The sequence below is a fragment of the Musca domestica genome, unplaced genomic scaffold (genome assembly GCF_030504385.1).
Source record: "Musca domestica strain aabys unplaced genomic scaffold, Musca_domestica.polishedcontigs.V.1.1 4, whole genome shotgun sequence".
Classification (NCBI taxonomy): Eukaryota; Metazoa; Arthropoda; class Insecta; order Diptera; family Muscidae; genus Musca; species Musca domestica.
Window position 1 is genome coordinate 23,959,074 of NW_026712328.1, and position 13,822 is coordinate 23,972,895.

The 13,822-nt window shown below is 34.0% G+C and overlaps 2 protein-coding genes across 7 annotated transcripts in view; both read right to left on the reverse strand.

Annotated features, from left to right (window-relative positions):
• The window catches only part of LOC101889617 (complexin), a 636,740-nt gene that overhangs the window by 523,694 nt on the left and 99,224 nt on the right, over positions 1 to 13,822 (reverse strand). The window lies entirely within an intron of this gene.
• LOC101901327 (odorant receptor 82a) overlaps positions 1 to 13,822 on the reverse strand; it is a 330,365-nt gene that overhangs the window by 120,007 nt on the left and 196,536 nt on the right. The window lies entirely within an intron of this gene.

The window sequence follows — 13,822 nt, forward strand, 5'->3', positions numbered from 1 at the left end:
ATATTCGGTATTTTGATGATTTCAAAAATATTTTCAACGGAATTGTTTCAAAATTCAAATTTGAATAATGCAATGGTCCCTGACAAAAATTGCATATGCAGGTCCAGGTCTTCGTGGAGAATTGTTTCAAATTTCGGATTTGAAGTTCCTAGTAGATACTAACGTCTGTGACCAATGTAGGTTTACGACTTCGATGATTTTAGCATTATTGTTTCAATTTTCATATTTGAATATCATAATGGCCTATGACAAAATTGCATATACAAGTCCATGTCTTCGCATAGGCCCTAATATAACGATAACTACCTTTATTCGGTATTTTTATGATTTTGGCAGTATTTTTTTCACAGATTTTTGTCAAGGATATTCGAAAATCGGCGCGGCCGAACTTACTGCTTTTTCATTTATTTATATTTTTTCTTTAGTGATATGTAGTGCTGTTAACACAATTCGTCTTCTACCAATTTTGACCCCGAAAATTACAAATTGAATTCGTACTGATTACATTTTTATACCCTCCACCATACTATGGAGGGTATATTAATTTTGTCATTCCGTTTGTAACTCCTCGAAATACTCATGTCAGACCCAACAAAGTACATATATTCTTGATCAGCGTAAAATTCTAAGACGATTTAGCCACGCCCGTCTGTCTGTCTGTGTGTCTGTCTGTCTGTCTGTCTGTCTGTCTGTCGGTTGTAATCATGCTATTTTTCGAACAAATTGAGATAGAAGGCTAAATTTTAGCAGACGTGTATATTTTGCCAGTAGGCAGGTTAAGTTCGTAAATGGACCATGTAGGTCCAAGTTATCATATAGCCCCCATATAACGGTACCTCCCGATATTCGGTATTTTGATGATTTTAGCGACATTATTTAACGGAATTGTTTGAAATTTGGCATTTGAAGTTCGTAATGGATACTACCGCCTACGACAGAAAATTATCTGTGCAGGTTCACGTCTTCGTATAGCCCCCATATAACGGCACCCCCCGATATTCGGTATTTTGATGATTTTAGCGATATTATTTACCGGAATCGTTTCAAATTTGGTATTTGAAATTCGTAATCGATGCTACATCCTAAGTCAAAAAAATGAGCCATGTAGGTCCACGTCTTCATATAGCCCCCATATAACGGTACCCCCGGATTTTATTATTATTATTATTATTATTTTTTTTTTTTTTGGAAATTGCCAAATTTGTACCAAATGGTGGAGGGTATTAAAAGTTCGGCCCGGTCGAACTTACAGCTTTTTTACTTGTTTTTTTTTTTTTTAAAGGTTAAGTGATTTTGAGTGGGAAAAGCTTCACATCGTCAGCGTACAATAACGAGTTTTAGAATCGAATTACGAAAGATCGCTAGGTACACGAGATGACACAATGGTAATCGTTGATTGAGAAGTTAATGAGAGGTAAACAAAGTTTTTTTTTTTAACACAAGAACACTTTAATACAAATTGTCTATTAAGCTTCGAAAGCTTTTGGCTGACTTTGTTTTAGAAGATGTTTTTACAGAGAACCCCATTATTATCTTAAAAGTGCATCTTGTCGGATATTTTTAAAATATTTAAACCAGCCCCCACCTAAATGTTACCTTGCCGGGAAGTACAATATGGAATACCTTCATATATTTTAAAATAGAATTATAAGTGTATATAGTTTTACCAAATACCAAATATATATATACATCATTCCTGTTTTTTTTATATTACACATAATGATTTGATTTTAAACGTAATTATATTTTCATGCATAGGAATTAAATTCAACCCTGAAGAGAACAGACATACGTCTATATGATGGTGTTGGAAATTTATGTCGCCCACTGATTTTTGCACATGTTCACGGTCAAATGTTGTGGCAGGAAACACAACAACCGAACATTAGTAGCATTTGCAATTTTAGACGGTAAATAGAAAGCTGTAATATACTAATCCGCCTCACATCAAAAGTTGCACATGTTTTAGTATATTTGATTTTAATTTTCTAAAATAAGGAATGAAATTTAAAAATTTATATGTATCCTCAAAAGTACTTTCAATCGAAGGCTCACATATTATGTAGGGATTGTCTTAATTACTTCATACGTAGTTATCAGTATTAGTCCCAATTTTAAACCCTACACCACATAGTGGTAGGGGTGTTATGTCTTTGTGCATTTGTTTGTAACATGGAGAAAGAAGCGACTTAGACCCATCCGTCTGTCCATGTATTTTGTGAACAAAATGCAAGTCACATTTATTATCCCATTGAGATGAGATTTTCCAAAAGTCCTGAATTTTAGTGCATCCGACCGAATTCAGTTTAGAAGCAAGTACATCAAATTTTGGTTCAGATATAGCTCACAGCTCCCATATATGTATTTCATCCGAGTTGGTGTTTAAGTCCCTCACATTCGTAATATGCATTCGACAACAATGATATTAGGCACCAGATATAAAATACAGCCTAAAAATACCTCTGTACAATTTTCGGCTAAGATTTAGATATAGCTGCCATATATATCCTTTATCGGATTTCTGGTTTATGGCTAATATCAGCACAAATGAAGTGCATTTCGGGACCTATGTTTCCATTTTGTGGAACTCGAGTCCGATATATATTTATATACCCTCCACCATTCTATGGAGGGTATATTAGCTTTGTCATTCAGTTTGTAGCTCCTCGAAATATTCATAATAGACCCTACCAAGTATATATATTCTGGAACGGCGTAAAATGTTTTAGACGGTCTAGCTATGTCCGTCTGCTTGTCTGTCTGTTGTAATCACTCTATCTTTCGAACGAATTGAGGCTAAAATTTTGTTCTAGTCGATAGGTTGAGTTCGTAAATGGCCCCCATCGGAAGACGTTTTTGTATAGCCCTCCTATATCGGTACCTCCCGATATTCGATATTTTCATGATTTTAGCGACATTATTTACCGGAATTATTTCAAATATCGTATTTGAACTTCGTTATGGGAACTATAGCCTATTACAAAAAAAAAAAAAATCCTATGCAGGTCCACGTCTTCGTATGGTCCCTATATAACGGTTTTCATTTCATTGGTAGTTTTCGGATTTTTTGATGAAATTTTTCAAGTTCCTTCCAAATGGTGGAGGGTATTGAAAGTTCGGACCGACCGAACTTAGCTGTTTTTTGACTTGTTTTAATATAATCCTTCTCGAAGTGGTATCATGCACTCTATAGCAATGTTATTTGGTATAAACGATTAAAATGTCTCCGTTAGTGAAAATCAATTCAGAATTGGATATGCCTCCAATATATTAATTTCCTCTGAAACCAACCAAATGTCGATAGGTTGTATGATCTACTTCAAATAAATTCCTTTGTTACGGAAGCTCTACTAAATATGTATAGTGGTGTAGGTTATTATATAGTCGGCCACGCCCTACTTTTGACTTTTCCTTACTGGTTTTAAATATCAAAGACAAGACACATTGCCTTGAAAATGCTATAACTTTAATTTATCAAACAAGTATATTCAAAACAAGTATTTTTATGAACCCAAACACATAAGTCACCCTAACACCAACTCAGGTTAAAAGTAAATCTCAAATCAAGCGACAAATCCAACGATGTAAATATTTCAACAACATTTGTATATGATTTAACTCTTGTTTTGTGCGGTTCCCGTGTGTGAATTTTGTATGCGAAAATATTGGTCTCCAATGGCCATGATGATTCATTCATATCTTTGATTCTTTTTGCAATCAAATATTCATTTGCAAATGTGGTGGTCATTTATTTTCCCTTTAGGTAAATATATTTACATACTTGCTGTTGTACATAATATTGAAAATAGCTAACCAATATGTACACATGCATTTGATGATGACAAACATTGAAAAGTTCCATTGAAATGTATATATTATTTAAAGTCAAATGTCACGGTCATCAAATATGTCGTAATATTAAAATTCTCTTCCAATACAGCGATGGTTGATGTTTTTTTAATGGCGAAAGCCTGCTCCGACCATTAGATAATGTCCACACTCCTCTTTCGGTGTGTATTTATTCTATTTGCACGTATATTTTATTTGCACATAAGCGACATTAAATAATGCAAATTAATTTCTATATTGCTCCTGTACATGTTTTAGAAAGCATACTATTTTTGCGTTATCTGAATATAAACAGATAATGCCAAGGAGAGTTTATATATGTATTTTTAAAAGAACATATAAAAAATTATAAATTGCGATTGAAATATATTAAAATGATTTTTAACTCTTTTTATACCTTCCAACATGCATATTATGGAGGGTATACTAAGTTTGTCATTCCGTTTGTGACTCATCATAACAACTATTTTATACCCATCAAAGCATACATATATTCTTGATTAGCGTAAAATTCTATGTTGATTTTACCATGTCCTTCGCCTTCTGTTATAATTTTGCACATGAGTGTATTTTTTCTGTAGCCTAGTCAAGTTCGAATATGTAGATCCCCGATATCGGTTAACCACCATATAACGGCACCTCCCCATATTCGGTATTTTGATGAAATTAGAAACATTTTTAAGGGGATTGTTTAGAATTTGCAATGGCATATACTTATGGTGGCGGAAAATGTCTATATAGGTTCAAGTTTTTCTATTGCCTCATATAATTGTACCTCGACATTTTGATGATTTAAGTCACATTTGCTCAAGGATTTGTTTCAAATTCTGCATTCATTGGTTGTAATGGAAATTAAAAAATAGCTACACATTTTCCTATAGCCTTCATTTATCCAGTATATTAATGCCACATTTTTAAGCAGAATTGCTTTATATATGTTACTTTAATCACACAATAGATAACAACTCCAGTAGCTGCAAATCTTCAATTTAAGTCCACGTGTTGAAATAGCCCGCATATGCCGGTACCACCCACTTTTTGATCATTTGAACACTTTAACCGTGTTCTCCAGCTGATTCTTCTTTCATTTTCAAATATAATATGTTTGAATGAATATTTTATCAATTTAGAGGGGCTTAATTTGGGGCTACAATATTGCTAGAACCTGCAAAAAACCTACTGATATCTGAGATACTGAATTTATTTTTACTGAATTTTTTCTTCAAATTATATTAAATCAGTTCAGATTTGCATGTGGCACCTATATAAATTTTGGGCCAATTTCGTGTATTTTATGCATCAAGCTAAGTTCAACGAATGTGTGACAAAATTTGTTCGAAAAATAAATATTGTCAAATTATATTGAAATCGCTTCAGATTTGGATATTATTTTGTTAAGAAACATAGACCCACCACACTTAAAAGTATCTAAATTCAAGCGTGCTTGACTTTAAACTTCACATACCAGTAAGATCTTTTGAATAATGCAGTTAAACTCATCAAAAACCATGAAGTGAGTGCAGTCGTTATATGGGGCCATAACAAAACGAGAACCTCTATAGACAATTTTATAATTCAAGGATTGTCATCTATCAAATCTTATAAAATACCAAATTTGAAAAAATTATGTGGTTTGATTATGTGACTAGGTTTATCAAAATATAGAATATCGATGGATATCGTTATATCTAGGATATAGGAAAACGTGGAACTAAATATTCAATGTTCTGCCACTGGGCTAGAACCCATTATGAGCTAAAAATACACATTTTTATCAAAATGTCGAATATCACAAATACCAATTTCTGGACAAATCCCTTAAAAATGTGCAAAAATCATCAAAAGACCGAATATCGAAAGGTACCTTTATATGGGGACTATAACAAAACATGGACCGATATATCATTTTCGATACCAACCTTGCTAGGAACAATACAAATTGTTCTCCTAAGTTTTGATGCTCTACGTCAAAAAACGTGGGCTGTATCGTGATTCCAACAGACAGACAGACAGACGGACAGACAGACAGACAGACGGACATGGTTATATCGACTTAGAATTTTATGCTGATTATGAATATATAAACTTTATGGGGTCTACGATGAATATTTAGGGATTTAACAAACGGAATGAAAAAGTTAATATACCTTTCTTTACCACCTCGAAATAACACCACGATGTTATATTACGATCTTCCGATCTCGCCAAACTGAGTCGATCTAGCTATATATATTAGAAATGCAGTAAACTATATACAAGAATCAAATTTTTAATATTGTTTTGATTACCCATTATCATGACAGAGGGCGAAAGAAGCAAATTCCACGAAAATTTTCATAAATGGAGGACCAGATAGAGGCAAAATTCGCTTTGAATTGGGAAATGAGAACAATACTTATAAATCCTACTACTCGAAAAAAAGAAGCCGAACCTAAATATTTCGCATGATTTTAAGAAGTCCAATTATGTATCTCAATACTTTGACGAAGTCATTTATTCTGGTATAAGATTATTACATCCTTAGAAATTTTTGTATAGTAGAGTATAAAATGGTCGGTCTTTCTGTCGGCATTTCTGTAACACTTATTTACTCACACTTTGTCATTCCATTTGTAACTTCTCGAAATACTCATGTTAGACTTAACAAAGTATCTATGCTCTTGATCAGCTTAAAATCCAAAGTCTATTTAGCGAGTTCCGTCTAAATGTATCTATCTTTGGAATCACATTAGCTCATTATTCTTTTTATCGCTCATAAGGCGCCGCCCCGAATATTTGGTATTTTGTCAATCACTTTGACAGGAAACCGGTACCATCATCGTTAAGGTATTTTTACGACTTTTTTCCAATCGATTTCACAAAAATGGAAGTGGACCCAATACTCAATCCCGATCCTCATGATGGAGGGTATTAATATTGAAGCGGAAGTTAGCATGGCCCTAGAGCTTAGGGCTGGCCAGAAGCCTTCCAATTTTGATGGTCATCGGGTAATATTTAGTGGGTGAAATAGTCCATAACATTTGTGTTAAATAAAAGTCAAATTTTCCATTAAACCGCGAATATTTTTAATCCCGGCGAAATCATAAAAAGACGAACAGGTAAATCCTTACATTTATGTAGATACCGATAGTAAATATATCGCATGCGATTTATTCAATTTGACTTATAATGTTGCAGAGTATATTTTGTAATACTTTTTCACCTTACAACACAGGTTGGGGTTATTATATACAGATTTCATAAGGGTAGGGTTAGGGTCAGATGGGCTAGGCCTATTGTTTTCAAAGATGTCCGCAATATATTTGGGTTGAAATAGACCAACAACTAAAAATGTTCCTGATTTTGCAGCCGTTATAAAGGTCACAAATAGAAACCACAAGACACGAAATCTCGCAGGAAGTTAGAGTTTAGGACAGCGGGTAGAATAGACCACTGATTTTGTTAAAAAATACCAGCATTATTACAGGCGATATCCGAAATACACAAAAGGCGAGCTTTTGTCTTTTTTATGCTGATTTCGTTCACGAATATAAGCGAATATCGTAGACAAGCAAATCATATAGATGAATCTAAATTTGGAGATTCAGAGGGACCTCTTGTTTTTGGAGATGATCGCAAAATATTTAGGGGCTGAAATGAACCAAAACAGGAAAAATTCCTGATCACACAATTGAAGCCAATCGGCACACCTAAGGAGAGAGCATGACGGAGTGCGTTAATATTAGGCAAATATACCTGGTCAAAGTGCTAAGTGTAATATCTGGGCAGTGTTCCGTGATATAATTTCAAAAGCGAAATCTTTCAAAATAGTTTCGATAAAGATGGCTTTTCACATATTGTAGTGTTGTAGGGTATCACATGGTCGGCCCCGCACTACTATAGCCTTTGCTTACTTGTTTGAAAATACTTTTGAGAAGATGTATATATTTTATATTAGATATCTAACTTTTTATATATACATGGTAAGTGAAGCTTAATGTGCACTATAATTATTTTAGGAACATTTTCCCTTTTGCTAGATATGGGAGGGGATTTAATTAATTTTTGCAAAATCAACTCAAATACTCTTATTTAATTGCCTCTCATCTCCATACTCAATATATTCGAGCTATTACACACCCTTAGGTATAGCATTTGACTACAATCAAAATATATATACAACAACTTTTAAAGTGCAGTTTAAACATTTCATATTTGAGGATTAACAGGGGAATTATGATAATCTTTTAAATGATTTATGTTTTATTTTTTCTTGTTTTTGGTTTCTGGTTGCTTGGCAAAAAAAGTAGACAGTGTGAGATAAATGAACGATAAAAATTCATATTTATGAATAATTTATTATTTCACTTTTCCATGGTCAAGAGTATTCTGACAACGATGATGCCTCAGCATATAATTTTATTACGTGAAGATAGCTGAAGGATATCGTATTTTCTTGGCTTTTTTGTTGAATATGCCGAAAGTAATCTTAAAACACATTAAACAATGTTATGTGGGTTTCTGGAAGAAATTAAAAGTAAATTGTGAAAGAATGTTTGGTACGTAGGATAAACTTGAATATTAACAAAAAAAAAAAAAAAACTAGCAAAACAATTTTCATTTTTGTCTTAGTGTATGGTTTTAATATTTGTGGTCTAAATTGTTAGCAATTAAAAGCCAATAAGGTTTCATACAATATTAATGCACGTATGTCAGTCATTGCATCGTTCTGAAAAGCATTATGTGAGTAAGAATTTGTTAGTTGTCGAACATGTGGAAATAGTTTACAACCATTAAATTTTAACAGTCAGGTATTTTATATAATCTAGTTGTTTAAAATGCATTTATCCACTCATGTATCCCGAATGAGGGTAATAGTTGTGAGAAACACGAATGTGCCCGCTGTTGGCGGTGATGATGATGATGACGATGAATGTGGAAAATGTAGCTTATAAATAATGAGCTTATAAATAATTCAAACTACTTTTAACATATACATATATATTTATTCTAATACGATAGAGAGATATAAGAGCTAACATTATATCATAAATAGGATTAAATAAACATATGAACTGTCAGCTTCAATATTTCTTTAACTCGATGGAATCACGAATACAGCTGAATATATGACAAAAATATATTTTTATTTCAAAACTGTAAGTTCGGCCGGGCCGAACTTTTAATTTGGTACAAAATTTGGCAATTTCCAAAAAAAAAAAAAATATAATAAAATCCGTTAAAAATTCTGTTAAAATCTTAAAAATACCGAATGCCTATAGGACGACGTGGACCTCCATAGGCAACTGTTGTCATAAGTTATTACAATATTTAAATGCGAAACTTGAAGAAAAATCTGTTTATAATGTAGCTAAAGTCATCAAAATACCGAATATAGGGGGTACCGTTATATGGGGACTATACGAAGACGTGGACCTACATGACCCATTTTCTGTTTTATGCTGCGGTATCTATTACAAACTTCAAATACTAAATTTGGAACAATTCCGTTAAAAAATTTCGCTAAAATCATCAAAATACCGAATATCGGGGGGATACCGTTATATGGGGGCTATATGAATACGTGGACCTACATGGCTCATTTTTTGACTTAGGATGTAGTATCCATTACGTCCTTCAAATACCAAATTTGAAACGATTCCGGTAAATAATGTCGCTAAAATCATCAAAATACCGAATATCGAGGGGTACTGTATATGGGGGCTATACGAAGACGTGGACCTACATGGCCCATTTTCTGTTTTATGCTGCTGTATCTATACGAACTTAGTATACGTAATTTGGAACGATTCCGTTAAATAATGTCGCTAAAATAATAAAAATACCGGATATCGGGGGGTACCCTTATATGGGGGCTATACGAAGACGTGGACCTACACAGATTATTTTCTGTCTTATCCAAATTGCCAAATTTGAAACAATTCCGGTGAATAATGTCGCTAAAATCATCAAAATACCGAATATCGGGAGGTACCGTTATATGGGTGCTATGTGATAACCTAGACCTACATGGCCCATTTACGAACTTAACCTGCCTACTGGCAAAATATACATGTGTACAAAATTTTAGCCTTCTATCTCAATTTGTTCGAAAGGTAGCGTGATTACAACAGACAGACCGACGGACATGGCTAAATCGTCTTAGAATTTTATGCTGATCAAGGATATATATATACTTTGTTGGGTCAGACATGAGTATTTCTAGGAGTTACAAACGGAATGACAAAATTTATATACCCTCCATAGTATGGTGGAGGGTATAAAAATTACAATAAAAATATTTAGTTCTGCCGGAATGCCGCCCTCTCATGACACCTGTCGATCATCTACATTAGGAGGCGAAGGTCTGGCCGGTGCGACAGCATAATAAAATGCAATCAATGCAATACCTGCTTGGCGGTTACAGACAGACTGATCGACAACGACGTGCAGAACATCTGCCCAGCTTGTGGCACAGGTCCATATGACACTCTGCTCCTATTTCGCTGTCCAGCTAAACCTACTCACCTAACTCCAGTCTCGTTGTGGACCCAACACGTACAGGCTGCATCCTTTTTGAGACTGGACTTAAAGGCAGAACCCGATTGAGAGGATTCAGGTCGAACATAGCAGTATGAGCTGCTACAACAACAACAACAAAAATATATTTAAGAAAATGGCAAATTGACAATACATTCTAAACATGATACAGAAAGCCTATAGTTTGTTGAAACTAGTTCCAATTGTAATCAGAAAACGTTTTAAAAGGAACATATATCTTAAAGTTCCGATGCAATACCTCCCAACATTCCGCATTTCAATTATTTATATCACATTTTCAATGGAACTACAGAAAACTGTCCTCTTTTTATATAGCTCCCAGATTTTAGTTTGAAAATTTTATGCAAATTGGTAATATCAAGGGTACATCCCCTCGGGTAACGAATGGTCGATATAGCTTCACATTTTGCATTTCCCCGTATAACACTGAGCAACACAGCAATAATTACGGGGAAAATCCAGCAGGTTATGAAAGTACATCTTTAAAAATAAACACGAGGTGTATTTCGGACAAGTTTGACCTTTTCCACACTTTTGGTAATTTTCAGTTTACAATTCAATTGAATTTTAGGCAAAAAGAGTTTTGAACGAAAAGGCGAGTCAACGAAGGAGTCCTTTTTGTCTTTTTTAAATATGATTAAAAACTTGCTACGATCCCGTTTAAAGAGAATTTTTAACAATAATTGGCTTCAATTGTGAGATGGAAAAAAAAATTCTGTTTTTGGTTTGTTTGAACCCCTAAATATTTTGCAATCATCTCCAAAAGCAAGAAGCCCCTCTGTATCTCCAAATTTAGACTCATCTATATGATTTGCTTGTCTACGACATTTGGCTATATTCGTCAACGAAATCAGCATAAAAAAGCCCGAAACTATGATATCGACTGTAAGTAATGCTGGCATTTTTCACACAGAATTAGCGGTCCATTGTACCCGCTGTCCTAGTTCTAACTTTATGCGAGATTTAGTGTCCTTTGGTTTTTATTTGTGACCTTTATAACGGGTGCAAAATCAGGAAATTCTTAGTTGTTGGTCCATTTCAACCCCCTAATATATTGCGGACATCTTTGAAAACAATAGGCCCAGCCCTTCTGAGCCTAATCCTACCCTTGTGAAAATTTTCGTGAGGATCGGACCATAATTGCAATACTTATATAATATACCCAACCTGTGTTGTAAGGTGAAAAAATATTACAAAATATTATAAGTCAAATTGAAAAAATCGCATGCTATAAAAAATATGAAAAAATAAAAATATGTCACAAAATACTACAAAATCTATGTTAACATCATTATTGACATATTTTTATTCGATTTTTTAGATTTTATTCTTTTATGCTAAGAGGGCATGCTGAATTGACAAAATTTGTCAAAATAGTTCTAGCCATTCTTGAGATATAAGCGTTCTAGCTAACATCCCCTTTATTTTTATATACACATTGTATATATTTCGCTAAATGTATCCGATATATTTACTATCGGGATCTATGTAACGGTCAGAATTGACCTGTTCGTCTATTTGTGATTTTGCCGGGATTAAAAATATTCGCGGTTTAATGGGAAATTTAACTATTATTTAACACAAATGTTATGGTATATTTCACCCACTAAATATTACCCAATAACCATCAAAATTGGAAGGTTTATGCTCAGCCCTAAGCTTTAGCCCCATGCTAACTTCCGCGTCGATTGGTAAATAATTGCGACCTGTAGAGCAACTGCAAAATCAGAAAATTTTTCAGTTTTTGGTCCATTTCAACCCCTAAATATTATGCGAACATATCCAAAAGAAATAGGGTTCTATTCTGGCTCTAGCCCCACCTCCATTCTAAATTTCGTGAAGATTGGGTCAAAATTGCGACCTGTAGAGTGATTACAAATTAACATGGACAGACGGACGGACGGACGGACGGACATACATAGCTAGATCGACTCAGCTCGGCGAGATAGGAAGATCCATATATACTTTCCTATGTGGAATCAATATTTCGAGGTGTTACATAATTTTTGGCCCAATCAAACTTATAAGACCCCCAACACATAGTGTTGTAGGGTATAATTACCAAAAGTGTGGAAAAAGGCAACCTTATCCGAAAAATACCTCGTATTACATCTGCAATATTGCCGAAGACATTGCTTACCTAAAATAAACGGATTTCGAGTGTGTTAAAGTGTGAAGAGGGGGGAACTTCCACCCTCTACTTAGATTATGTCGCGAAGTAAACATTCCAAATGCACGTGTCTTTTTATACCCTCCACCATAGTAAGGAGGGTACATTAAGTTTGTCATTCCGTTTGTAACACCTCGAAATATACATTTTAGACCCCACAAAGTGCATATATTATTGATCAGCATAAATTTTGTGTCGATCCGTCTGTGGAAATCACTCTAGCTTCCGAACGAAATAAAGTAGATTGATAAAATTTTACTCAAATGTCTGCAGAACTTTTGGAATTGAAATGGGCCATGTAGGTCCATGTTTTGGTATAGCCCCCATATAACGGTACCTCCCGATATTTGGTACTTTGTTGATTTTAGCGACATTATTTACCGGAATTGTTTGAAATTTGGTATTTGAAGTTCGCAATGGATGCTACAGCCCATGACAGGAGATTGTCGGTGCAGGTTCACGTCTTAGTATAGCCCCCATATAACCGTACCTCCCGATATTCAGTATTTTGATAATTTTAATGATATTGTTCACCGGAATTATTGTCAAATTTGGTATTTGAAGTAATGGATACTACAGCCTAATACAGAAAATTGTCTTTGCAGGTCCACGTCTTCGTATAGCTCCCATATAACAGTACCTCCCAATATTCGGAATTTTGATGATTTTAGCTACATTATTCACCGATTTTTTTTTTAAGTTTCGGATTTGATTATTTTATTGGCTTATGACATTCGGTGGTTTTAAGATTTTAACAGAATTTTTAAGGGATTTTATTGAGAATTGCCAAATTCGTTCCAAATGGTGGAGGGTATTTATTGGCACAAAAACTTGTTGAAAAAATAAATTTATCTCGGGTGTTAATAATATCATTGATAGCATTTAGAAGGTAAAGTCATTTCAATGAGCATATCCAGCACTACATATTCTGTAATTTACCTTTAAATGAGTAGAAAACTGGCTCCAATTTCAGATTTTTTTTTATAAACAAATAGTTCGTGAATATACATTTTGACATTGAAATGTTGTTAAATGGGTCATTTTTAAAACAAAAATTACAAATATAAATTTCTTGTGACTTTCCTTTTTTATTTTAACAGGATCGGTGCGTTCAGTATGCAAAAATTAATTATGTCAATATCAAACAATGCCATTAAATTTGCAATTGTAACATTATACTACCCCAATAGTTACGCAGTGTACAAAAACACCCACCACCTCACCATAAACAAATAATATAACTTCATTGAAAACTACAAAATT